The 24,861-nt window shown below is 33.1% G+C and overlaps 1 protein-coding gene across 4 annotated transcripts in view; it reads left to right on the top strand.

Annotated features, from left to right (window-relative positions):
• DPH6 (diphthamine biosynthesis 6) overlaps positions 1-24,861 on the top strand; it is a 190,086-nt gene that overhangs the window by 32,889 nt on the left and 132,336 nt on the right. The gene's annotated exons all lie outside the window — the stretch shown is intronic.

Below are 24,861 nucleotides of genomic sequence, written 5' to 3' on the forward strand. Positions count from 1 at the left end.
GCACTTACTTCCTGGAGGATCTTACAGTTTCTTTAAATTTTATAGCCCATTTATATAAACTTGGTTCATAGAATTGTGCATTCAATGTTCATTAAAAAGGGTTGTTTTATTATGTTTAGTGTCTTATTAGACTATTATAAAAGCTTTCTGTTTATTTACATGCACTCAACATACCTACAAACTGCCTTGCCTCAGGAGACTAAGCAAAACTCATAAATTAATAATTTAAGGGAGCAATACTCAAGTAGCATTTTGGTTAAGTTAATAAGTTAAAGCCTTAGAGTCAGTGTTGGCCACTTTAACAATGCTTTACTTTTGACTTTTATTGGCTGAAAATAACTTGTTAAACTGAGGCTTTTGTAATAAAATGAAATCTACATACCATCTGAAGCCCCTTCTCCTCTTTTTGATTTATAAGTAGGTTGACATATTATTGAAGAATTTTTAACACTTTCACAGTTCTGCACTTTGATTTCAGAGAAGGTGCTAATCTCTCTGGAAGTTTGAGAGTGACAAAATGAGTTGTATACTGTTTTTCTAGGGAATTTGGGATTCTTTATTAGAGGCCTTAGTTTTATGATGGTACCTGTATTAATGTTGATTTGTCTAATCTGTGATGTGGTGTTGTGATTTGATTTGCATTAATGGAGTATTCTCCTTTCTCATTTTACATATTACCTCTAGTTCCTGGCATGATGTTCTTATTCTTATATCTAATATTTTTGTTTCTACAGAGCGTTCAGCAATTCATGACGTTATTTTTAAATTACCAAAATAAAATAATTTATTTCCCTTTCACTTTTATGTTATTTGTTGTGTCAGAAACTTTAATTTTTGGTGAATAAACAAGTATAAACAGATTAAGTGGTAGTGTAATAAGAAGCTTTATATTTTATATACTAGTCTTATTGTCATACATTGCAAACATATGTATTAAAAAAGACCTTTGGCACTGTACTTAATTGAATTTAGTTTCAAAAAATTGTAACAGGAATAATGTGAAAGAACCAAAAAAAATATGGAAGCTTAATTAAATGCTATCCATATGTAATTATAAAACTTGTGAGTATTATTGTATGTAACTTATTTATTTTATATCTCAGTACTACTACACAGTAGCACAAAATTTGTATCTCTGAGGAAAAACTTGGTTTTTTTTTTAAATTTTGCTTTGAGTTAGAGTGTTTATGTATAATAAAATTTTGTTTAAACAAAGGTGAAGATTTCAGTTTTGATCCTTTTTTTTTTTTTTTTTTTGCAGTGTGTTTACTTTCATGTGAGCATGATTGATCTGTAGCTGTCATTTTTCCCAAAGAAGGGACAAATGGAATTGGCCTTTTAGACAAAAGTATGCAAACAGACTGCATTCTTTCTGTTGATAGAATTATGGAAGGATTGCATGAGGTGCCACATTCATTTTCCTATTGATTGTGAAGAGGATTCTGCAGTGGGGTGCTGTTTCTATTGGATAAGGAGGTGCTATGATTAGTTACCTTTCTCATGAAAGCACTACAAAGGGAAATGCAAAATGTGTGCAATGCGGTGTTTTCAATTTGACAGTTGTTTTTGTTAAGTTTTTTGCCCCATTGAAGTCCAGCCTATTTTAGAAAAACATACATTTTGGTTTTTCCCCTTTATTAGGCTTAGTAGATTTCCTTGCATTTGACCCTTTAAAGAAATTACACATTTTAGACGTTTTTCTAGGCATCTATTGTAAAGCTTCAAAGCTAATGCAACAGTGCCCTCTATAGTCTTTTAGTGAACAGTAGATAAACGTAGATAATTTGGAATATTCAGGTAAGAAGCAGGATATTTAAATTTAATTTTTGCTCAGACAAGAGACTCCTTTTTCCTAAGCAGACATTCTTGTTTTTCACTAGCGGCTTTAGTTTAAACAAAGGGAACAAAAGACCATTCTGAGTTTTCATTTAGAATTATTGGCTACCTCTTGTGGTTACCCAGTGGTAAATCTCAAGTTTTATCAGACATTCATCAGAGTAATTTGAGATAGAAGGAATCTTACAAGCTGAACTGTCTGTTCATGAAATATCTTTTTGAAGTTGAGTTCCAATAGGAGTATTTAAAAAAATAGTTTAGTTCCTTTGTGCTCATTTCTTCTATTTAATTAGAGCCTGAGTAGGCTGCCTAGAACTTAACTTTTACTTGTTCCTGAATTGGGTAACCCAGGCTTTATACATGACATTATTTAAATTCAAACTAAGGAGTTACACAATGACTAAAGTATTTGTCATTCATTAGCATTGATTTAAATTTTAGATTTTCCTTTCTCTCTTTTTTGGTTACCTTTTTGATCATATATGTTGATAGCAAATTTTTCATTGTAAAACAACTTTATGCAAAGCTATTAGATTATAGTAAAGCAGGTATCATATTTACCTGTGAGGAGAATAGAAAAAAATTCCATGAGCTAAGTTTGTTTTGCTTCTGAAAGCTTTAATGAAAAGAGCTTGGGCCTAAATCCTAGCTTCTCCCTGTATTCACTGTGAATTATTGAACACATTTCTTAAACTCTGAGCCTGCTTTTTCATCTGCCAAATGAGAGTAAACATAGCTTATCTTTTGAGGGTTTTGTGTGGGATGAGAGATAATGTCCATTAATTGGCCAAGTCATAGATGTTCAAATGGTAACTTTAGTCCAAAAATCACAGTGTGAAGGTAAATGGCATTGTATTATATGGGGAAATTTTAATATAAAAATCTAAAACACATTAAATGCGTTATAGAGTTTTTTCCTTTTACATTCTGACCTCATAACTTCTGATGATTTATATAAATCTGGAAGCTGGCATGGCATTCCTTGGTAACGTGAACTGACAAAGTGAAATGTGCATTAACTTTCAATTCCCTGCAGATCTCATCCCCAAACTTCTCTAATAGGTCATGTTTATAAACTCTACTTTAGTAGATATTTACAGAAGCCAGTATTTGGCAACATGTGAAAACTGATAATAAATAAAACTCAAAAAAAGAAATCTTTAATTTTTTTTTCCCATCAGTGTATCTGGGAACACTTAGAATACTTTTCATTTACCTGTGTTCTTAGTGATAGTTTAGAGCCCTTATTCTGTTTTCTAGGTAAGTGGCTTTTGCTTTCGTCACCTAGCTACAAAAAGCTGTGTAAAATAGATGGAAGTAGAATTTTTCTGGTTGAAGTGAACATGGAAGACTAAAGTCCCTCCCCTTCATAGAAACAGAGTTTAAAAAGCACTTGATACTGTACCATAAATGTGTATGTATGTGTACACATGTACATACACACACACACACACACACACACACACTCATACCCTCCTTTTTTGTGCAAAGGCTTTGTTCTACTTTGGTTTGAATTCAGAGCACTTAATTCTTTACCTGGCACATAAAAGATGCTCAATTAATGTGTGCTGAATACAAAAACTTTTTAACATCACCTTTTTTATTGACATGTAAGATTTGAGATGCCTTATGTATTAAAGTATACAATTTAATGTGGTGATGTAATATGACAGTAATTGTTTCTCTGTGAACCATTTAAAAACAAGAACACCTCCAGAGTAATTCATTAGTTTATTCTTTAAAGTCAAATTGTAACTACTACTAATAATGGGAAATAAATTAAAAAAAAATCAGAGCCTGTCTTCAAAACAATTAAAAGCTCTTGTATTCCACAGTAATGGATTTAGCTAAAGATTCAGACATTTCAAATAACCTAATGATAAAAATAATCTTTCACAAAGAACTACTGAATTGAATTTTTCTCAACATTCTGTAAAGCTTTGTTTTTCCTGTAAAGTTCTTATTTGTGCTTCATATTGGTTTGAGTTTAATATAATAAACTACATATTATTTTTATTATACCACTTGGCTTAAAATTGAAAACTGCAAAAGCATCTTTTTTAATCATTTAAAAGAACGAACCAATATTTTGAAAATGAACAAGCTCTTAATAAACCAAGTATAGTAGTTCTTTTTATAATAATGGCCAGTTGCAGTAGGAAACATGTTTAAAATTAAATTCTGGCTTATAAGACTGACAAGATGCTGTCTACCAAAAAAAAAAAAAATGAATAAGGTATTTTTTCTTTGCAGTGAAAGTACCAAATTAAGAATCCGTTTAATTAAAATAATGATAAATGTAGATTACATTACTGAAGACAGTGAAATACAGCTGCTGTGTCTAGTGAGAGCCTGCATAATTTACCCAGACTGTACAAAGAAGCAATGGAGCAGCCACTGCAGACTGTTAGAGGAAATGTCCTGTTTATTCTACATACATTTCTTTTTTTAATTAAAATGTCAATGATAATTTTATAGCAGCCGTCTGAAAAAAATCCTTCTTTAAATTTCTTCAAGGTGGTAGAACGTGAGACGGGATCATTACTACTACTGAATGAAACAGATTAAACCTGAGGAAAAAACAGCATTTTATTATTTTTTTAATTAATTCTGTTTTCTTTATCATAAGTTGATATTGAAGTATGTGATAAAATACGTATTTTTTTCTTTACGTGAGCCTTGCACGAGAGAAACATGGCAAAATCTTTGAATATACATTTTATTTAAAAATCTTTTGGAGCCACAAGCAAGATTTGGGTAGAGCCATAAGTAGTATTGCTTACAAGTAAAGATATAGGTATGTATACTGTGGGATTCTCAAGGTGGGTCTATCAGGTTTAGCTGGATGGTATTTCCTTCCCAACTCCATCCCTGCATTGTGACAGAGATAATATATTGCATGTCAGTGTCTGGAGACCAAAAAGAGGTTGAGAGCCCCTTTAACACTGCATATTTTTGTATTTACTTTAATGATATGACCAATGATATCTTAATAATTACTATATTTCAGAAAACCAGGTTTGTGTGTAACAGGAAATGTTGGGGCTTTTTTGTTTGTGTCCAAAGGATAAGTGGGGATTCTGGAGTCAGACTTACCTGTGTTCAAGGCTCTTCCATATGCTAGCTGTATGACCTTGGTTTAGTTAATGTCTCTACACTTTGGCTTTCACATTTCATAGTACCTGCATCACAGGATTATTATGAGCATTTAATGGGACAGTAAAATAGAACATAGAGGAAACTTCAATAGATGTTAATAATTTTATTTTTATTATTAGTCACTAGGTATAATGTTCCTGTGTTTCTTTTGCATTGGAGCAATAGAGCATTACTCATACTTAAGATCATTTTTATCTGATGTGGTTTGTCTGTTGATCTGGTTCTTAGAGAAGTTAATCATGCTCTTCTGTGTCTTCAGTTATACTGTGGTAGAAATTTTCCTGCTCTTTATTTTGTCTTTGTCTTTCCTCTTAGTCCTTCAGATATCTGTTGCTTTGGCATTGGTGAATATGATGTCAAAGCTTATGCCTTTCAATATGTCTGTTTTTGACTTTAGCTTGATACCACTGGGATTAATTGAACATTTTTCAGGGTTCAGTTCTTCTAAAGAGTCTTTCAGATACCTACCTACTAAAAACTTCTTAACTGGGAAAGCTTTGCAGACAGAAGATGGACGCATCACTAGAATTTGAAAAGTTTATGTAAGAAAACATTATGAGGAGGAACTTTTTCATATGATTTTGTTCTATACGCTTTTTTTCTTTGGGCTTCAGTAAAATGATAAATGCAAGAGGTGCAAAGAGGAGAAGTCGCATACTAACATACATTTATTTTTTCTCTTTTCTTTCTTCAGGCTCTTTTCTAGTTGCTAGAGATATAAATGGTTAAGGCCCAGTGCCTGTCTCAAGGACTAAGCACTTTGAGTTTTAAGGGAGAGAGTGACTGTTAGGTATTTATCAAAATTATTATTTGTGATGAATTCTTTGTTCTTGTAAAAATGTGCCATATTCCTTGTAGCATACCTCTTTGTTTCATGAGTTGGCATTCATCCTTCCTTGTCTTGCCATTGTCACTGAGTTTCTCCTAAGAATCTGATAGTCTTCAAGGTTCAGTATTGCTCTATCTGGGCCTGTTTGTGAATTATACGTAGCATTCTCGATTTAGCTTATAATTCTGATTAATACCTTGAAATAATTTAGTAGTTTATTTTTAACCAACTTAGTCTTAGAGTCTGTAGGTTTCTTCCCTGTCTTGGTCCTCCCCAAAGCAAATAATTATGTATTAACATAGTTTATCAATGCCTCCACCAAAGTACTAGTGTTTGTTAAAGTGAAGTATGATTTAGTACTAGAATTAAGTCATACTTCCAATTCAGTGTGTCCTGAGGTCATTAATTGGACACATTTTGCTGTTTTAAATTAGTTGCTTTGGAAAGCCAGAAACCACCTCTACTCACTATTTATGGAACCATCATCATATTAATTTCAAATATTCTGTAGGGCTATCATAGACTAGATTCTGTCAAAGACTAGGTAATACAAACTTTAATTTTAGGTTAATGTCTAGGGACATGGTTTTCAGATGGAGTTCTTGGGCGTTTATACTTATGTAGAAATTCTATCTTCTGCTTTGAGTAGCTTGTTTTCTCCTTCATGTGATTGTGCATATATAGTTTCTTCTCAGACTGTTACTTGTGTATATTTTAGACAAAACAATGATACATAATAGGTAAAGCTAATTTAGTTTGTGAAGATTTCACATGATTATAAGATGCCAAACTTATGTTGATGCTTTCTGCTTTATGGTTAATTGATAATTACTGATTCCCTACTGTATATAAAATCAGTGCATTCACTGAATTCCCTATTTTATATAATGGATTTAGTATGACTACTCTTTATTCCATTTTTTTATTGGAATCAATTGATCAACCAAGCAGTCTAAAATGAAAAAGATTTTGAAGTATTTACAGCCAAAAAAGTTAAGAGAAAGCATAAGTTATAACTTATTGTTACTAATTAACATAGTAGTTAAAATATTGTTTCATAAAAGACATAGCTTGTGGATTGTACATGTTTCAGTATACAGTTTTTATTATCTGCACAGTTTAAAGTTGTGTTTTAACTTTCAAAAGAAATGAAAAAAGCAGCCTTTGTAGCTCAACTTTCTAAAAAACAAAATGAGGTTCTAGAAATTTGTTTTGTTATGATTTGATAATAACTAGTTTCTTTCCTTGCATTCAACCTGGCTTGGAATAAGCATTCTAAAACTAAGCATTGTTATAATTTATTTTCTTAACTTATTTACTGCAACTGTTTGACACTATTGTGCAGTAAAAATCACATTGGCCTTGATGATACCTCCTTTGCTTTCTTTGTCCGGTAATGAGATTCTGATAGACCCAACTTTTCTGTATTCTTTTATTTTTTATTGTTTTTATGCTTAACTATCTGTTTCATCTGTCTTTTACCTCTCAGGTAGTGGGAAGAAAGAGCTTCTTTCTTCTGAGACGAGGTTCTTCTTACTGCTCTTGTAGACAATACATAATTTTTTTATTCAGTGGAATAGCTTCATTGTAAACTTTCAGTGTCCTCACCTTTGTTCTTCAAACCTTGTTTTTTATCTAAATTATTACTTAATTTTCTTTGATACTTAAAACATTTGGTTTTTAAATTGAGGAACATACATAAAAGTATAAAAAAGATCTTACTTAAAATTCAACTATTTAGAGTTATTTTGACATATTTTCCCCACATGTATGTTTAACAGACATGCATAGATATACACACACATATAATTATTTATGTATATAACTTTATACACTGCTTTTTTTTAACTTAAAGTATCAGGAGCATTTTTCATGTCAGTAAAACCTCTTCATGAACATACCCTAATGTCTACTTAATATTCCATCATGTGGCTGTATAATAATTTCCTTAATGATTCCCTAATTTTGTAAATTAGGTTGAATCTAATTTTTACTATAAATAATAGCATTTTGATGTGGGTACATCAATTATTGTCTGCCTTAAAAAACTTGATTCCTTAGGATAGGTTTTCAGACATAGAATTAATGGTTCAAACTATATGATTATTTCTAAAGCCATTGATATATATTGCCTAGTTGATTTCTGTAAATAATATACCTGTTTATGCATGCATTATTTATATTTGGAAATTCAAAGTCTTTGTTTAATAAGTATATGAAACCTCAACTTGGAATCCTATTTTTACAGTTCCTGGCATTTGGTGAATACAAGCTGGGAGTAGCATTCTGCCCATCTTTGACTGTATTTTCTTCTTGGAACCAAACCAAAGAGATTGTGTTAGGCCAACTCAGTCATGAAATGCAAGACAGGGTGATTTTTTTCCCCCTATTATTGTGGGAAGTCAGTGTCCAGTGATTTAATGGGGTTACATTCAATAAATGATCAGCTGCAAAGTGAGCTGAATTTTAGTATCCTGTATACTAATAATGTGCCATGTGGTTAATACAGATATAGATATAGACACATATATATTCTTTTTTTAAATAGGTATGCTATGTAGCATTAATTACAATTCATTTTTTCCAGTAAGTTTTGTTTTCTGACTAGCCACTGTGTTCTGGATATCAGCTGATTTATTTTCTATCAGTATCATCAAGTTTGGCAATGTTTAGAAATTATTTCTAATTTTCTCTCATTAAGTAAATCATGGTAAAATGTTAGGTTAATCATAGTAGATTGATCATTTTGGATATATGTATAATATTTTAATATAATATCAAATGTAATATTTTAGGTAAACTTCATTCTCTAAAAATTATTATTTCATGTTTAAACCATTACTTTATGCCCACTAAATCAGTATCTGTTTCTCTTTTTTTTAAAACCTGTGTTATTAATGTTGACTAGTTTTATTATATCATTAATAACAATCAAAACTATAGTGCTACTATTTTGAATTATTGATTTTAGTATAATAATAATAACAATAACAATAGTACATTCATTTGTAAGAACAAAACTAATGGTGCTTATTTTATGGTAACTATTTCTAAATGATTATTTAGATTTTGGAAAAAGAATATTAGATCACTTTTTTTTTTTTTTTTTTTTTTTTTTTTGGTGAAGGTACCAGGGATTGAACCCAGGACCTCCTGTTTGCTAAGCAGGTGCTCTACCACTAAGATATACCCACCCCCCCCATCACCTTTTTAATATTATAACTACCTTGTGCTATTGGTCTCTTTACTTTCTCAGAACAAAATCTTTCCATGTTTACCTGTATTGTTTAATACAATTAGGGAATACTGCTTCTGTGACATAGTTTGTTTTTTAATGCTTATTTTTTGGTAGTTTCTTGTTACTGAGATAAAAACTGTCCCTACCACACTTCTTGGGCACATATAAGAGGGAAAATGAGAGAGTGCAGTTGAGAAGGCTGCATTGCTGCTCTTCTCCAAGCTGCTGGGTTCTCACTTTGTTTCTTCTACCTTTCAGCCCTAAAGACATCTACATAAACACACTATGTACACTTTATGGTTCCATTCTCTTCCTATTCTTTTTCCTCTCATTCTCACTCTACTTTTCCTTTTTCACTTCCTTTTTCACCTCTCACATGTGTTTGTGCATACACACATACAAGTGAATTTTTAAGTGTTAAAAACAAAGATCTAATTTAATTACTTACGTTTTGCTTATATTTTCTCCCTTTTTTCTATTTCACTGTTTAAATTTTGGTTATCTGTAATATTTATGTGTTTTTATGAGTATAAGCTGTTTTGTTCTTCACTTTTTTTTTTTGTCTCTCAATAGAATAAATGGTGGAACTAGAAAAATTTAAACCAGAGCTTCACAAACTGCAGATGAATTATCTGCGCATTTTATTAAAAATTCGCGTTCTGATTCAGTTGGTCTGGGTAGAGCCTGAGATTTTTCTAACAAGTGCCGGGTGATGCCATTGCTGCTGGTCTGAGGCTACACTTCGAATAGTGAGGTTTAATCTGCTTCTCTGCTGAGAGTATCATTTACTTCGAACAGGAATATTTGAGTTTAAAAGTCAAATTTCTTTATACGTTAGCTGTGAGTCTAATATCTGCAAGGATAGGAGGGTACATTTTCTTTTAAAACAAATTTACCATCTATAGTTGTCCTCTAAATTAGGCAATTGTAAAGCACAGTGATTTAAAAGATCCATGAGTCTTGAATCTTCTGTGATGGTTCCATATACAGCTTCTCTAATTTAGTTTGCTACTTAGTGTAGACTGATGATGACATGTATCAAGGTTTATTTTGGTGATTAGATTTTATGGTGTAGCATCTTCTACTGATAGAAAGTTTTTGTGCTGGGAGTGAGAGTGAGGGGTGGGGAATTGGAAGCACGAGGCTATAGTGTAAATGAGAATTAGGTTACTGCAGAGAAGTGTTTTTATTCTTTTTCATCCCTACGGTTATCACCAGGCGAATCATGGACAACTGGGTTGAAATGAATTACCTGTTGAAAGTGAGGAAACCACCCAAAACATATGCAAGAGTTGTTGTTTTCATTAGTCTTTGGAATAAGATGTCTTTTATGTCTTCTAAATAAAGGTATCCACATAGTTTCCTGTACAGAAGTTTCCTGTACAAAAGCCAACAGATTCTAGCAATAAGAAAATATCAGAACCTGCAGCAGAGTGATTACATGATGGGCTGATTTTAGGAAGGAGATGATATGGCCAAGTTTTGCAGATTGGCCCATTATTTGCAGTCCAGTAGTCCAATGTGACTACCACTGAAACACCTGCATCTTTGAGGCTGGTAATTGTAGAGTATCTTGGTTTACAGCATTGTTGAGGGAAATGATCAAATTACCTAATGTGGTTGGTTCCTGAGGTGGCAAAGCCATGTACTCTATTATAAACTCAAAGGAAGAAAGCTGAGAAGCCTTTCCCTTGCCAATAAACGTTGTGCTTGAAATTAATTGTATTTTAATTTATAACAAAAAAATTCATTCAGTGTGGATTTTGATTTTTCAACCCTTTTCAAACACTATTTTAGAAGTAGGTACAACATTTAAGTTATATTTCTAATTTTATTTGTCTATGTACTTTCAATGAATATAGATTGCCCTTTCTTTAGTCAGCCTACATTTAAAAAGCTTATGTTTTGCCATAATACAGTAGAATTATTTGTGGTAATGTTACAAGTCTCTAAACTGCATGAGCATTATCCTGCTGTTTTATTGTTTTATAATGTAAAAGTAAATGCAAGCATTAAGAATTGTGCCGTGCTGTCAGGCTCCTTCAGGATTTAAGAAAATTGCCCCAACTATTGAAAAACTGAAAATAATCTTTCAGGTCGCAAAGAGCAGTTGTTATAATATTGCCTAGCATTTTGCTTTCTTTTTACTCTAACCATAGTGGTGATTTGAGTCAATGCTGGAGAAACTCAGATTTTATTTGATTTCAACAAACTGCTATTGCCTTGTAAGAATTACATATAAAACAGCATGGTTAAAAATAGGAAGAAAATAGAGGACTCATTCTTAACTCCGCATAAACCTAAACCATAAATCTGTTTCTTGTAATAGTAAAAATTTTGCAGCTCAACTTCTTGATCCAATTTGTGAATTTGATATAATAGCCACAAATAGTATGTGTTAATCACAAAACTGTGAAATTATGTTGCACTGCAAGCTCTTCAAAAAATGAAACAAACATACGAACAAAATCTTAAAGCTATACTGTACAGAAAAGTTCTCATGAATCATTTTGGTTTTTTAGAATGTAAAGAAGGAGGTATTCCTTACGGTTTTAGCCTTTTGTCCTATCTGTTTTAAAATATTTCCATTTAAATGCAGATTTTGATTTTCCAACTGGGACTAGGTAGAAGCCATTCTATTACACTACTAAAAGAATAATCCACTTTAACACAACATTTCTCCCTAAAGGGATGGTCTTTTCTAGTCATAAGGTATTATTTTTCTCAGAATGATATTAACATTCATGATGTAGCGATTTTATCTTGATTTGAAAGATGTTTTGTTCTGGCAGTAAAAGGGATTAGGAGAATGTCCTTTGTATCCTGTTGCTAAAAAAATAGCCTTACCTTGCTCAAGATTAGGTACTAGTAATTTTCAAAGTGTTTTGGGGTGGATGTATGATTTATATTTTTATAACATAAAATCTGTAAGCCTAGTGAAATGGAAATTACTAGATTCATTTAATCAAATTCTTAAACATTGGGTTGTACATATATCTATATATTTAATAGATCAAGTAGCATGTTTGAAAATTTCTGAATATGTTATAACATTTTTTTTTGCTTTCATTTTCTTTATGCTTTGTGAAAAAGCCTTTTGGGGTAAATAAGAAAAGCATTAGAGCAACGAGTTACTGCCTTCAGTGCCATAAATGTGTTGATTTTGCCTCACCTAAATTTATTAAAATTTAAAAAAAAAGAGGGATTACATTAATTAAATGGAATGTCTCAGACAGAGGAAGAAAGGCTCTGAAGGCCTCTCTGCTATTTGTTGGGTAAAGTCTTGGCGTGCAGAATGTAGCTATCCAAGGCGTAAAGCACGTTGGGACCCTGTGTGGGATGCCAGCGCCGTGCCCCTAGGCGCGCTGTCATTCAGCCGGCAGATTAATTAACCAGAGACTGCAGAGCCTCATGCTTTCAGTCAGCCCATTCTTGAGGCAGAAAATACAAGGTTTTTAAAGCCTTGAACATTCAAAAAAGTTCTTATTTTCTTAACAAAATCAGAGTGTGTAGTGACACTTTTTCTGGGAATAATTTTAATTACACATATATAAACATATATATAACATGTATGTGTATATATACATATATAATTTTTTTTCTTTGTACCAATGAGTGATTTTAATGAATTAAAAAATTTTAAATCCAACCAGAGTATGACAAGTATAGTCCCCAAAGAGAGGATTTTTCTAGTGTCACTGTGCATCTTAAAAACTTCCTAATTAATGACTTTACTAAATCACATTGGGTAGTGAGCGCTCTTAATTATGGTTAAGACTTATGGAGTTTCAACAGAGTCAACCTAAAAAAATACATTTATGTATGTGATCACAAATTATGTACATTCACGTTTTAATGAAGATTACTTTTTATCTTCAGCAAGGACATTTCCATTCTTACATGCACAGAAAATATTTTGAGATGAATCAAGATTTTTACACTATAGTGTTTTGTTTAAGCAGCACAGTTTTTAAAATAAATTTTACCATCTTACCCATGTATCTTTAGAAATGAGTCCATTAAACTGGAAATGAGTACTTTAAATTTGCCTTTTTTTCTCTTTTTAATTTAGCTTGTTTTATAATTATGTTAAGCATTATTAATAGCTTATGGATAAAATATTAATAACTCATTATTTTCTGAATATAGAGGAAGATCTATATTGATAAGATAATGTTATATTTGTACCTTAAAATTAGGAAAGAACAAGGAGATAGCTAAATACAAAGAAGGCATGTTTTCATTTTTAATTTTTACCAGTGTACAATGCAACTCCCTCTCCCACCCTGCAACCTTTTTTCCCTGACACTGTCAATTTTTTAGCGTTCTCAGTGGAATTTATTTTGTTGTAGTAAATAAAAGACAAGTCATTATTAAACAGATTTTGCTGTTAATTCAATGTATGATTACCCTTTGCCATAGGTACTTTTAAGGGCTTTTATCCAAAATAAAATTCATTAAAAATGCAATTAAAAAAATCTATTGTTAATGACTGCTTGAGTGACTGGCTCATAATTGGCTCATTACAATAAAAAAGCAACTGTTTAAAAATCTTGACAATGAGATACAGTACAGAGTGAACACTTCATTGTAAGGCCCTATGTGATTCCAGGATCCTGAAGGTGAAGCAGAGAAGCATGCAAATCGGAAACTCCAGCAGAACTTTCTCTTTTACACCAGTACAGTGAGTTCAGGTCATGACCTAGCATGGGCTGTCAATGTAGGCGCCCGTCTTATTTACAGTGTCCTACACTGAAGAGTAAACTTAGGTAATATATTCCACTTACAAGCTAGCACTCAGACTCCTCTTTGTTTCCCTTCCCCAGAAATCTTTTCAGTTGACTTAGATTACCAAGTTGTAATCAGGAAATCTTTAGTTCTGTTGGGGCTAAACTAACAAAGACAATATTGTCATACAAGCCATCATTATTACCTGCCTTTTGTTAATGCAGGAGAGCTTGTAAATAGCTTTTTTAAAGCTCCAGAATTTTTGTTTAAGCATTCCTAGAGATTTGTTTTTGTTTTAGTATTTTGGTGATTTAATATTTACATTAGAGTATTCTTAATTAATTAATTTTAATTTATTTTATTTTTAGGCCAAAAATTGTAAAGTAAGACAAAAATATAAACTCGGTGATGCAGGAAGAAAAGTAAACTGTACATGATGAGGTTTTCCTTAACAAATCAAAGTTTTATTTCTCTTTTTGTGGCTTGCGCTTGTCAAACTATGGTTTTACTAATGAACTTGTGATGTCAGACATCAGCTGTTCTCTGTAGAGTATAAAATTGAAAAACACTGACAAGTATAAATAAGAATGATCATTAAATCTCTCCTTTGAGTTCCACCTATAAGGCAAAAATCCTGAGTTCCAACAGTAGTTTAAAGGGCTTTTTTAATGAGCCCTATATTTCCAAAATGCTTTTCCTGTTAGAGGCTAGAAAAACAGTAGAAGTTTTAAAGACTGCCGACTCCTGCTTTTGTTTAGTCTACAACAGCAATATTAATGTTGCTTTTGTGTTCTGGTGAGTGACTTAGGTATAATTTTTCATTATATGTATTAAAAGTTGAATTATTTTGAACTCTGAACTTTAGACCAGCCCATGTGTGAACCTTAGTGTATAAGCAAGTCAGTAGCTTCAAGATCAGAATCACTCTAGGCCACTCATATTATTAAATGCCATCAAAGAATGTTGATATTAGAATTTAATATAAATTAGGAAAAAATTCTCAGTGAGATACTCCACAGTTTTTAAAGAAATAAGACACATTTACTTGACTTCATTGTAGCTAAAGTAACTAAACTGCTCTGAGCATTTCATCATTGCTCTGTTTGTGCTACTTTGCATTCCTCTCATCACCTTATTTTGTAACCTCTGCTTTTTTTTTTCTCAGTAGAATTAAGAGGAAATGCCTGCAGAGACCACCATTTAAAACATAGTGGAAATCACATTGCTTTCTTGTTGAGTTTTCTATAAAGATCTGCTTAAAGCAATTTCCCTCCTCTCTTAGAAGCAAAACTGTGATGAGTTTCCCCCACTTAAGGCTGAGTGAGGCAGCTTCAATCCACCTCACACTTACATTCAGTCAGGAATGTAAGCTGATGCCTTTGTGATTTATAAATGTAATTTAATAAACCATCTAGTAAATGCCATGGTGTGTCACACCAGTGCCTAAATATTTTATACAAGTAGGAATTAGAGTAGCAGGAAAAACTATTGAGACTAAAACTTCAGTGTTTGTTTGGTGTGGATATTTTGTAATATTTATGATCTGATGGCTATTCATGATCAAGTTTTGTGGCTTGAAGACAGACCTAACATTTCTGACTTCTTTTTGTTTCCTTGTATTTTATTATTTACTTAAAGATTGCTTGTGTGAATGGTAGAGTTCTTTGTTCACTGGCACTTCAAGAGTCTATACTTGTGTTAATATTTAACAAAACTATTCTCTGCATATTTAACAAAACTATTCTCTGCAATGTTTTTAGGCATTTTATAGGCAAATGATTAATTAGGATTATAATGTCTCCTATGATGCATTCATTTATCTTCCCCATGTCCAGAGCACATTGATTTTGAATAGTGAGGAAGAGCTACATCTATTCATTCATCAAATGTGTTCTGAATGACTGCTCTGTTCTGGGTACTGGATACAAATATCAATAAGAGAATGTCCCAGCTCACTAAGAGCTCATAGTCTATATTACTAATGACTGGACAGTATTATCCTGTGATGATAAGAGTTGTTTTTAAAAAAAAATGTTTTAGGAATATAGAAGTAGGAGAGAGAGAGATTAGCTCCACCTGGAGAAGGCACAGGATGGGCAGTTGGGGAAATACAGATGAGTAATGATTCATCAAGAGAGGATGAAAAAATCACTTCCCAAACTGAGAGACCATTCCATGTGCAGCGTAGGATGTGACAAAGAATGGCACATACTACTAAGAGTTTGTTGATTAGAGGATATGTATAAGTTACCACAGGAGTTGAAGTGAGAAGGTAATACTGGAGCAGGTTGTGAAGAGTCTTTTGTGCCTTGCTGAAGAGTTTGGAGACCCTATTCTGTAGGTAATGGCCAGTCATTGGAGGTTTCTAAGTTAAAAAGCAAAATAGATAGATTTTTATTTTGTAGCAGTGTAGGGGAAGCATAGAGAGAGAAGAGATGGAGGCCAGGTCTTTCCAATATATATTGAGATCAAAGTATCTCAAAATAGGAGATAGTGAAACTAACTCTGGAAAAATCAAGACTGGATAAATTGATGGTAGTGATTATTAGTGTATAATTAATAATCAAAGTCTTGAGAGTAAACATGCTTACCTAGGGGATGAAGTATTGCATAGTGGGAAAGAACTTTGGCTCTGGTACCTAGTTGCCCAGCCACCACCTACTGGCTATGTGACTTTGGGCAAGCCACCTTACCTCTTTGTGCCTCAGTTTACTTTTCCATTAAAATAAAGATAAAAACTGCCTACCTTCAATGCAACATTGTTAATCAACTATACCTCAATTAAAAAAATTTTAAATGCCTACCGTATAGAATTATGGTAAGGATCTAATGAGTTAATGTAGTGTTATATATTATTATTATTGTTTATTATTAAAACTATTATTTAGCGTTGAGAGTAAGGTTTTTTTGTTTTGTTTTTTCCCATGAAGTGTTTTTGATAAGGAGGAAGAAAGAAATGGTAATCAGTAGAAAGAGAGTTTTGTAAGATGAGAGCAATTGGGATGTGTTTATAAGTTAAGAAAAAACAGTCAGTAGAGAAGTTATTGAAGGTCAAGTGACTGAGTCATCCAGAAAGATAGCAAGGTAATGGTGTGAAGAGCACAGGTTGGCAGGGGTAGCTCTGGGCAGAATACAGGTATGTTGAGAAAGGAATGGAATGATAAAGGATTACTTGTTCTTTGCAATTTTTCTCTGTGATCTTGGAGGCAAGACCATTTACCTCAAGTGGGTGGAGAGGATGAAGGTAATTAAGGGATTTGAGGAGAATTTTAAATATTTGGAATGATCCCTGAGAAGAAAGGAAAAGGGGACCGAGGCTTACCACACTGCCCAGAGCCCATGTGTGGTTGGAAATCAGAAATTTGAAAAGGAGACAGTTTTTAAAATTTAACTTTAGTTAAATTGAAAAGAAGTAGGAATTTTGGATGGGTAAGATCACTTTTTAGCAGGCAGGTTATTTATTTGTATCAAAGGTAAGTAATAAATATATTTTATTATGGGACAAATAAATAAAGCATTCCAGAAACCATAGCAGACAACAATTGCTAGGTAAAATTTCTATGAAAATAACCATCCACACTTCAGAGGGGAGAATACAATATTAGTATGAATTTAAATAAATACAACTGCTCAAAGACTGTATTTTCTGGGCAACAGACAACAGATGATGTAGTCACTTTATGATTCTCACTTAACTATGTCAGTGGTGAAAGAACAACATGCCAGAAAACAACTCATAAACTTAATCAAATAGTCCTCCCACTGTAGTGTTAATAATGATGCTAAGTTGAAATAGGCACCCAGACTGCCTACTTAAATGAATTAAAAAACAAAATGAGATGTCCACAAATAAGTTAAATAAATGCCTGCATAACAACATAGTGTTGCAATTTTTCTATATTATGTATAACTTGCTTCAAAAGTTATTCCAATCAGCTTTTTTATTTTTCAAATATTCCTTATTAAATGCTTACCTTATATTTAATTTATAAAAGTTTTCCCATTTTTAATAATAGAGGATAATCTTTAAAATGTTATCACATTGTTTCTATTAATTTATATTTCAAAGGATGAATCTGTATCCCAGTGTTAACTACTTACTGTTCTTTAACTGTTGAGTAATGTATGGCTTATAGTTTGGGTTCACCTATAGAAAACAAACAAATTGAATGGGCAGTTATTTGTCAATAGGGGATCAGTGGTTGGAAATAGTAATGTAGAGACATTCTAGTGGTATTTTGTTTGTTTCCTCTCACTGGTGGCTATTTAATGCAAATTTTTCCTTTTCTTTTTTAACTTTCAAATGAGGAAAATTTCAAACATGTCTAAAGTAGAGAGAATAGCATTGTGTATCCTCACATATGTGTCTCCCAAATTCAATAATTTTCGACTCGTGGAATGCTTCATTTAAAATATACCAATTCCTGTGATGTCTTGGTGCCAATGTAGTTAGCTACATCTTAATTATAAATACAGAAAACTCCAGAGTAGCATTTAAAATTGTCAGTTTGCATACAAAGACTTTGAAGGAGTATGTTTTCCCCCCATTCTCTAAATGAGTATTTTAAAGCCATTGTTTTTATTGCTTTCTAGTTAGGAAAATTAAAGCATAATTCTAGGTTATTTATCAAAATGAGAGATTAAAGTTAACAATATTTGCCATATATGCCACGTAGGTGATAAGGATTGAACTGACCTTCAGAATGTTCCATGATAAACTTAAATTGGATGAGTTAAGGTCTGGCTTAAGAATGTCTTTGACCCATAGAATAGTTATTTTTACTTTGATTAGGAAATCTCAGAACTGTTTTAAAATATAGCCACCCTTAAAAGTATATGAACAAATTAAAATTAGAATGGCCTCCTACTTTTTCTCCAGAAGATAAATGTAATAACTTGAGTTTCTGAAGTTTCTTAATGAAAGAACAAAAATATGATCAGAGTTTTATTTTAAGGTTAACATTTCTGGAACATATTTATTCTATTAAAAAAAACACACACACACAAAGAAACAAATAGACTGACTTTCTAGTACTCAAATCAACTCAATGGTTCCAAAATTTTTTTCTTTGTGTATAACAGAGACTAAGCCTTTGTTTTCAGAAAGTTGAAGAAAAGTTGTAATGTGCAACTAATTTTTCTATGTCTTCTTTTATGTGAAACATGGTGAAGATTTCTAGGAAAAGTTACTTGTTAGAAATTGACCCATGTTAGCACTTTAGAGGACTAATTGAGTTTTTGACTAAGCTAAATACTCATGTTAACAGGAAAGCTGCTCTGGCATTCATGAGAGTCAGTCTGCTCAAAAGTAGCAAAATAAGATAAGAGGTAACCTTGTCCATATTAGGGAACCCCAGTTATTAAATGAATAAATACCAGTGAACAAAGCAGTAGGAGTTTAGTCTTCTTGTGAACATGTAGTAAAATAACCAACACTGCTTGTGAAATAATAGGTTGAATTATTGTTTAAATCATGACAGGGATCCCCAAATCAATACAGACTTGCTCATAAAATAGCCCTAGCACTCTCATTCTCCTTGATCACTGGATTGCATTGCCAGCAGATGCAGTTCTGAGAAAAGATAGTAAGTATCAAATTAAATTGACTTGGATCATATTGAGTTCCTTGTTAGTATGCTGAGAACATTTATAAGGTGGAGAGTATAGCCATCAATGATCTGTTCATTGACTAACAATATGATTCGACTTATGGAAAGTATAAGGTTCAGGACTAAGAGTAGGAGGCTTCTGATCAAGGGAGAGCCCATCACTGTCTTCCTAGGGTAGGATCCATCAGCATGTTATAGAGTGATTATGATACTGATTATGTCGTGGTGTGCACTGATAGATCCATTATCCTGGAAAATAGAGGATTTATCTTAAAGGATAGGACCAAAATGTATGTCATATTCATGATAGGGGTGAAAAATATGACAGCTTCCTAAAAATCATTACTTTTACCTCTTATCAACTTCTTGACTTCTTTGCACTGTGGAAGAATACAGAATACAGTCTGTGACCTTGTTGATACTCAGAAGACTGAATGTTCCCTTTAGCAAGCTTGTTGTTATGGGTATATTATTGGCAGGAACTTTGTTCTTGCTTCTATTAGCGCTACTGCAGCTATTGGCAAGGTACTTCCTGAGTTAAATGGGAAGCTCACAAGCATGACACTTCTGCACCTGTACCCACCAGGCAAACTTGCCAAATACAGTGGATAGAAAGTGATGGAGCAAGCATCTGCTACACCCATGAACCTGTGATTTCCCTTTGCTGCTGTGACTAGTTATTCCCTTTAATACTTAACAAGTTCACTTATTGGCACAGTGATTTTGGCTAGGATAATCATGCTGTTGACATTAGGACCCTGGGGCCTCTATCCCTATAGCAAGAGCCAAAAGACCATCTCTCTTAACTCTTCTCTCTTTATCTTCTCTTTCCTCCTAAAACACAGGGTGGAAAAATTCTTATTTCACATCTAAACCTTTTCTTAGATTTCCATAGGCTTAGGAGAGGAGACAGAGATATTTGTATATTCTAGGGCCATTAGTAAAATTTGTACCAGGCCCAAATTTGGTGGGTTGTAACAGAGGAATTATAGACATCAGCCTAAAATGTATTTGTAACCGAAAAGGTGAGTTAAGTCTCATAATCATCAGAAAAGAACTTGGGGTGGGGAGAGGAAGGGAAGGGAGGGAGGGAAGGAGGGTTGGAGAGAAAGGAAGAGGGGAGTAAAGGAGGGGGGATCCTACCTTGGTATAAGTTCTGAAAGTTCTGCCCTTAGACTGTTTCATTTGGTTCTGGTCATAGCATCTCAAGAGAAAATATGTCAAGAGCAAAGGGAATTGGAAAGGAGTATGAGAAGGATGAACAAGGCCATTCTGTATTTAATATGCTAGAACTGGCAGGAGACAGATTTAGGAAAATGGAAAAGAATAGAGTGGCTTTCTCAGGGAGAAACTACTGGAACTTGCTACTCTAAGAATTACAACATTGTGGGAATGATTAAATAAATTATCCCATTTAATGGGATATTTTGTGCAGGATATTTAATGGAATCCCATTTAATATCCCAACGGGATATCCCATTAAATATCCCAATGGGATTTTTAAGTGCCAACGCCTCTTTATTAACACATAAAATGAATATGATGTAACAAGATAGAAGATTACACATATACTTTGACAGCATCTTTGTAAAAACAACTATATGAGTTGAGACTAATAGGGAATATAACAAAAATGGAATAATTTCAACTGCATTAGTCGGAGTGGTAAATTATAATGCTAGACTTGGCATTGTCAAAAAAAAGTTACAACATACTAGAAAATGTCTGTTGTTTGGAATTATATAGGAATCATTAAGGATCAGATTGTATTTACTCCCACAGTAGGATGGCCATTCCTGTCAACAATGAAACATGTAATTGCCACTCATGACCATTTCTTAACTGTACTTCCTGGGAAGTGGGGAAATGTGGAAAGGGGTAAGGGAAATGAGTAGAAAATTTCTGAATAACCATAATGTTATGCTCTGATAACCACATGACAACCTGTGTAAAACTCTGTTTCTTATGGTAGGCAAGGAATAAAAGGACCTCTGATTTTCCCCTAAAAGGTGATTTTATTTTAAAATCTGAAAGTGGGGAGGAAGGAGTAAATGAGGGCTAGGGAAGAGAGAAACTAGTACTCACATAAGCTCGTGACTTTGCTGTTAAAAATGAGGGACCTGAGCATGAAAGGGTTTTTTCTTATTGTTGTTTTTTGTATTGTAAACATTTTATTATTCTGGATCTATTTAGGACAAGCCTCTCTGTGAGCTTATAAACATCTAAGAGAGCATGGTTAGAAATACATTTGAGATAGTAGTAAGGGCATGGGTTTTTTAACTTCTAAACTAAGGGACATCTCTAAACTTAACAGAGAGAAGGTACTAACTATTAAACTATGATCTTGCATGGTTCTGGGCTTAATAGTTTTGTGTCTGCTCAACGTATAGCAAGTGAAGAGGATGGTTTGCAGAGTGAACTAATGTTGCATAGGCTTCTTTTTAGTTCTGAAAGAAGAATAAAGCTCTGTACCAGTCAACAATAATAGGCCATTTTAACAGATGGCAGTCTTTTGATCTGTCATCCATTCTGGTGATATTTAGTGTTTCTAAACTGTCATACTCCTATCATTTTTACACTATTGGGTAATGTTTGTAGAATAGTAATTGTTCTTAAATACCTGTTACTTTCAGTAAATGGCTTTGGAATGACATTGGATAATGTTAACTAAGTAAGTTTGAATAGATCCATTTGGTGTCTTGGTTTTATTACTTTTAACTGTGATTTTGATTCATCTTTTTCTCCCAATTATATTGAGAATTGATTAAAATTTTGTTATATTGGCAGGGTTGGTATTCCTTTTCTCCTCCTTTCCACCCCAAAATATAGAGACTGATTAAAAAAGAGGTCTTTTGAGGGTTTTGGTTTGTTTTGGTTTTGATTTTGTTTTTGCTATCAATAGTTAACCATGTTATGGAGCTCTGCTTTCTCAACTTCTGACTATGGATACGGTTACAGAAAACTTGGGGGCACCCTCCCTAGGGCAAGGGAACGTGCGCTATGGAAAAGGAACACATTTTAGAGAATAGAGTTGATTCCAGCTCTACCAGAAAACTTTGTATCTGGGTGTCAATGACGGTTTCCGAAAAGTGTAAATATTTGTAATGTTACTCTTGAACAACAGAAAAAAATATAGATTGCTGTGTAGGGGAAAGCTAATATCTGTTTGTTGATTCCATAATATTTTATTGTTTGATTTCATCAAACTTCTTTTCATTCATCTATTTAACAAGTAATCATTGAGTACTTGTTGTGTGACAGGCACTATGAGCACTGTTAGGAGTATAATGGTGAGCATCTGCTTCTAGTCTAGTAATTAATGTCTATGTTAATTAGTAATTCACTACATAATTAGTTATTAGTATCTGCAGACATTAATCAGATAAACCATCTAAAACATAAAATTGCAGATATGACCAGTGCTACAAAGGAGACGTGCAAAAGGCCATGAGAAGGAATTTAAACTGGTCAAAGATTAGGAAAGGCTTTCTTGAAGTGCGGTTGAAATGTAAGAAGTTTCTCTGATTGGACATTATCTGATTAAGTGCTGAGAAGGAAGAGTGTTTCCGTCCCACAGTTGGATGTGAGCAAAGTCTCCTAGCAGGCAGGAGAGCAGCCTGGTGAATAGTATTAGGCTGAGAGAAAGCTGATTCAGCTGCAGTGCCCAAAGTGAAAGTTGAGAGTGGAATGTGAAAAGGCTGGAGAAGTAGGTAGATTTGGGTTATTTTATTCAGAAGTATTCATCAAGCTGTCGACTTTTGATACATTTTCTGTATGTGCGTTTTACTTCAGTTAAAAAATTTGCTTAAAATTTGTTTGGGTTCACTTCAGTGAATATTTTAAAGCTCCAAAATTTTATACAAAAGAGCACTTAAGTAATTCTCTTATATCCGTTCCCCATTACTACTGTCCCTTCACTAAAGGCAGCCACTATCCTGGCTGTCATCACCATGAGTTTTTTTGTCTATTGTTAAACATCAAATAATTGGAATCATAATATTTATGAGTTTATGTCTGGCTTCTTTTGATCCATTTTGTGTCTGTGGGATACTTTGTTGCACAGAGCAGTAACTTGTGCACTTTTATTGCAGCATAGTACCTCAATGTATAAATATACCATATTTTGTTTATTCATTCTACTATGGATGATCATTTGTGCTGTTTCCAGTTTGAGGCTGTTAGAGAAAGTGCTGCTATGAATATTTTGTATATATCTTTTAGTGTGCTTGTGGACCCATTTTTGTCAGAAATGTGTATAGGAGTCACATTGCTAGGTTATAGGGGATGCATGTGATCAGCTTTGGTAGATACTCCATATAGTTTTCCAAAATGGTTGTACCAATTTATGTTCCCATACATCCATTTGTCCCAATATTATATACTGAAAAGACCTCACTATACCGCATTGTTATCTTTGACATAAATCAAGTAATTGTCAATCAAGTGGATCTGTTTCTGAATTTTCTGTTTTCTTCTGTTGGCTCATTTGTTTCTTCTTATGCCATTAGAGCACTTTTTAAATTATTGTAGCTTTATACTAAGTGTACTATCTGGCAGTATAATTTCTCCAACTTTGTTCTTTTTTAAGAGTGCTATGGCTGTTTTCAGCTGTTTTAGAATTAGGTTGCCAGTTTCTACAAAAATAATCTGTTGGAACTTTTATTGGAATTATACTGAATCTCTAAATTAATTTGAAGAGCTCTGGCATCATTACAACATTGAGTCTTTAATCCGTGAATTTATTTGGGTCTTCTTTACTTCCTCTCAATGTTTTGAAGTTATCTGTGTAGAAGTCATTCACATTTTTTTTTAGATTTATGTCTGAGTGTTTTGACGCTAGTGCTAATGTGTATCTGTTTGTTAGGACTGCCATAGCAAAGTACCAAAGAGTGAATGGCTTAAACTGCAGAAATTTATTCCCTCACAGTTCTGGAGGCTAAAAGTCTAAGATCAAGGTGCCAATAGGGTTGGTTTCATTCTGAGGCCTCTTTCATTGGTTTATAAATGACCTTCATCTCTGTATGTATTCATATGGTCTTTCCTCTGTGTCTTTTAGTGTATCTGTGACTCTTCTTACAAAGACACACTCATATTGGAGTAGGACCCACCCATAAGACCTCATTTTACCATAATTACTTCTTTAAAGACCCCATCTCCAAATCACATTCTGATGTACTGGGGTTTGGGACTTCAACATATGAATTCTGTGGGGACACAATTCAGTCCATAACACAATGGTATCAAATTATTTGTTGCTGACATATAAAAATTTTTTATTTTTAAAATTGACTTTGTATATGATGATCTTGCTAAATTCACTTACTAATCTAATAGCGTTTCTGATAACTGTTTTGGATTTGTACATAATCACATCACTTTGAATAATGGCAGTTTTATTCCTGATCTCAGAGTGAAAGCCTTTAGTGTACCCTATGTAGGGCTTCTTATAGACACTTTTAATC

The sequence above is a fragment of the Camelus ferus genome, chromosome 6 (assembly GCF_009834535.1).
Source record: "Camelus ferus isolate YT-003-E chromosome 6, BCGSAC_Cfer_1.0, whole genome shotgun sequence".
In the NCBI taxonomy this organism is placed as follows: domain Eukaryota; kingdom Metazoa; phylum Chordata; class Mammalia; order Artiodactyla; family Camelidae; genus Camelus; species Camelus ferus.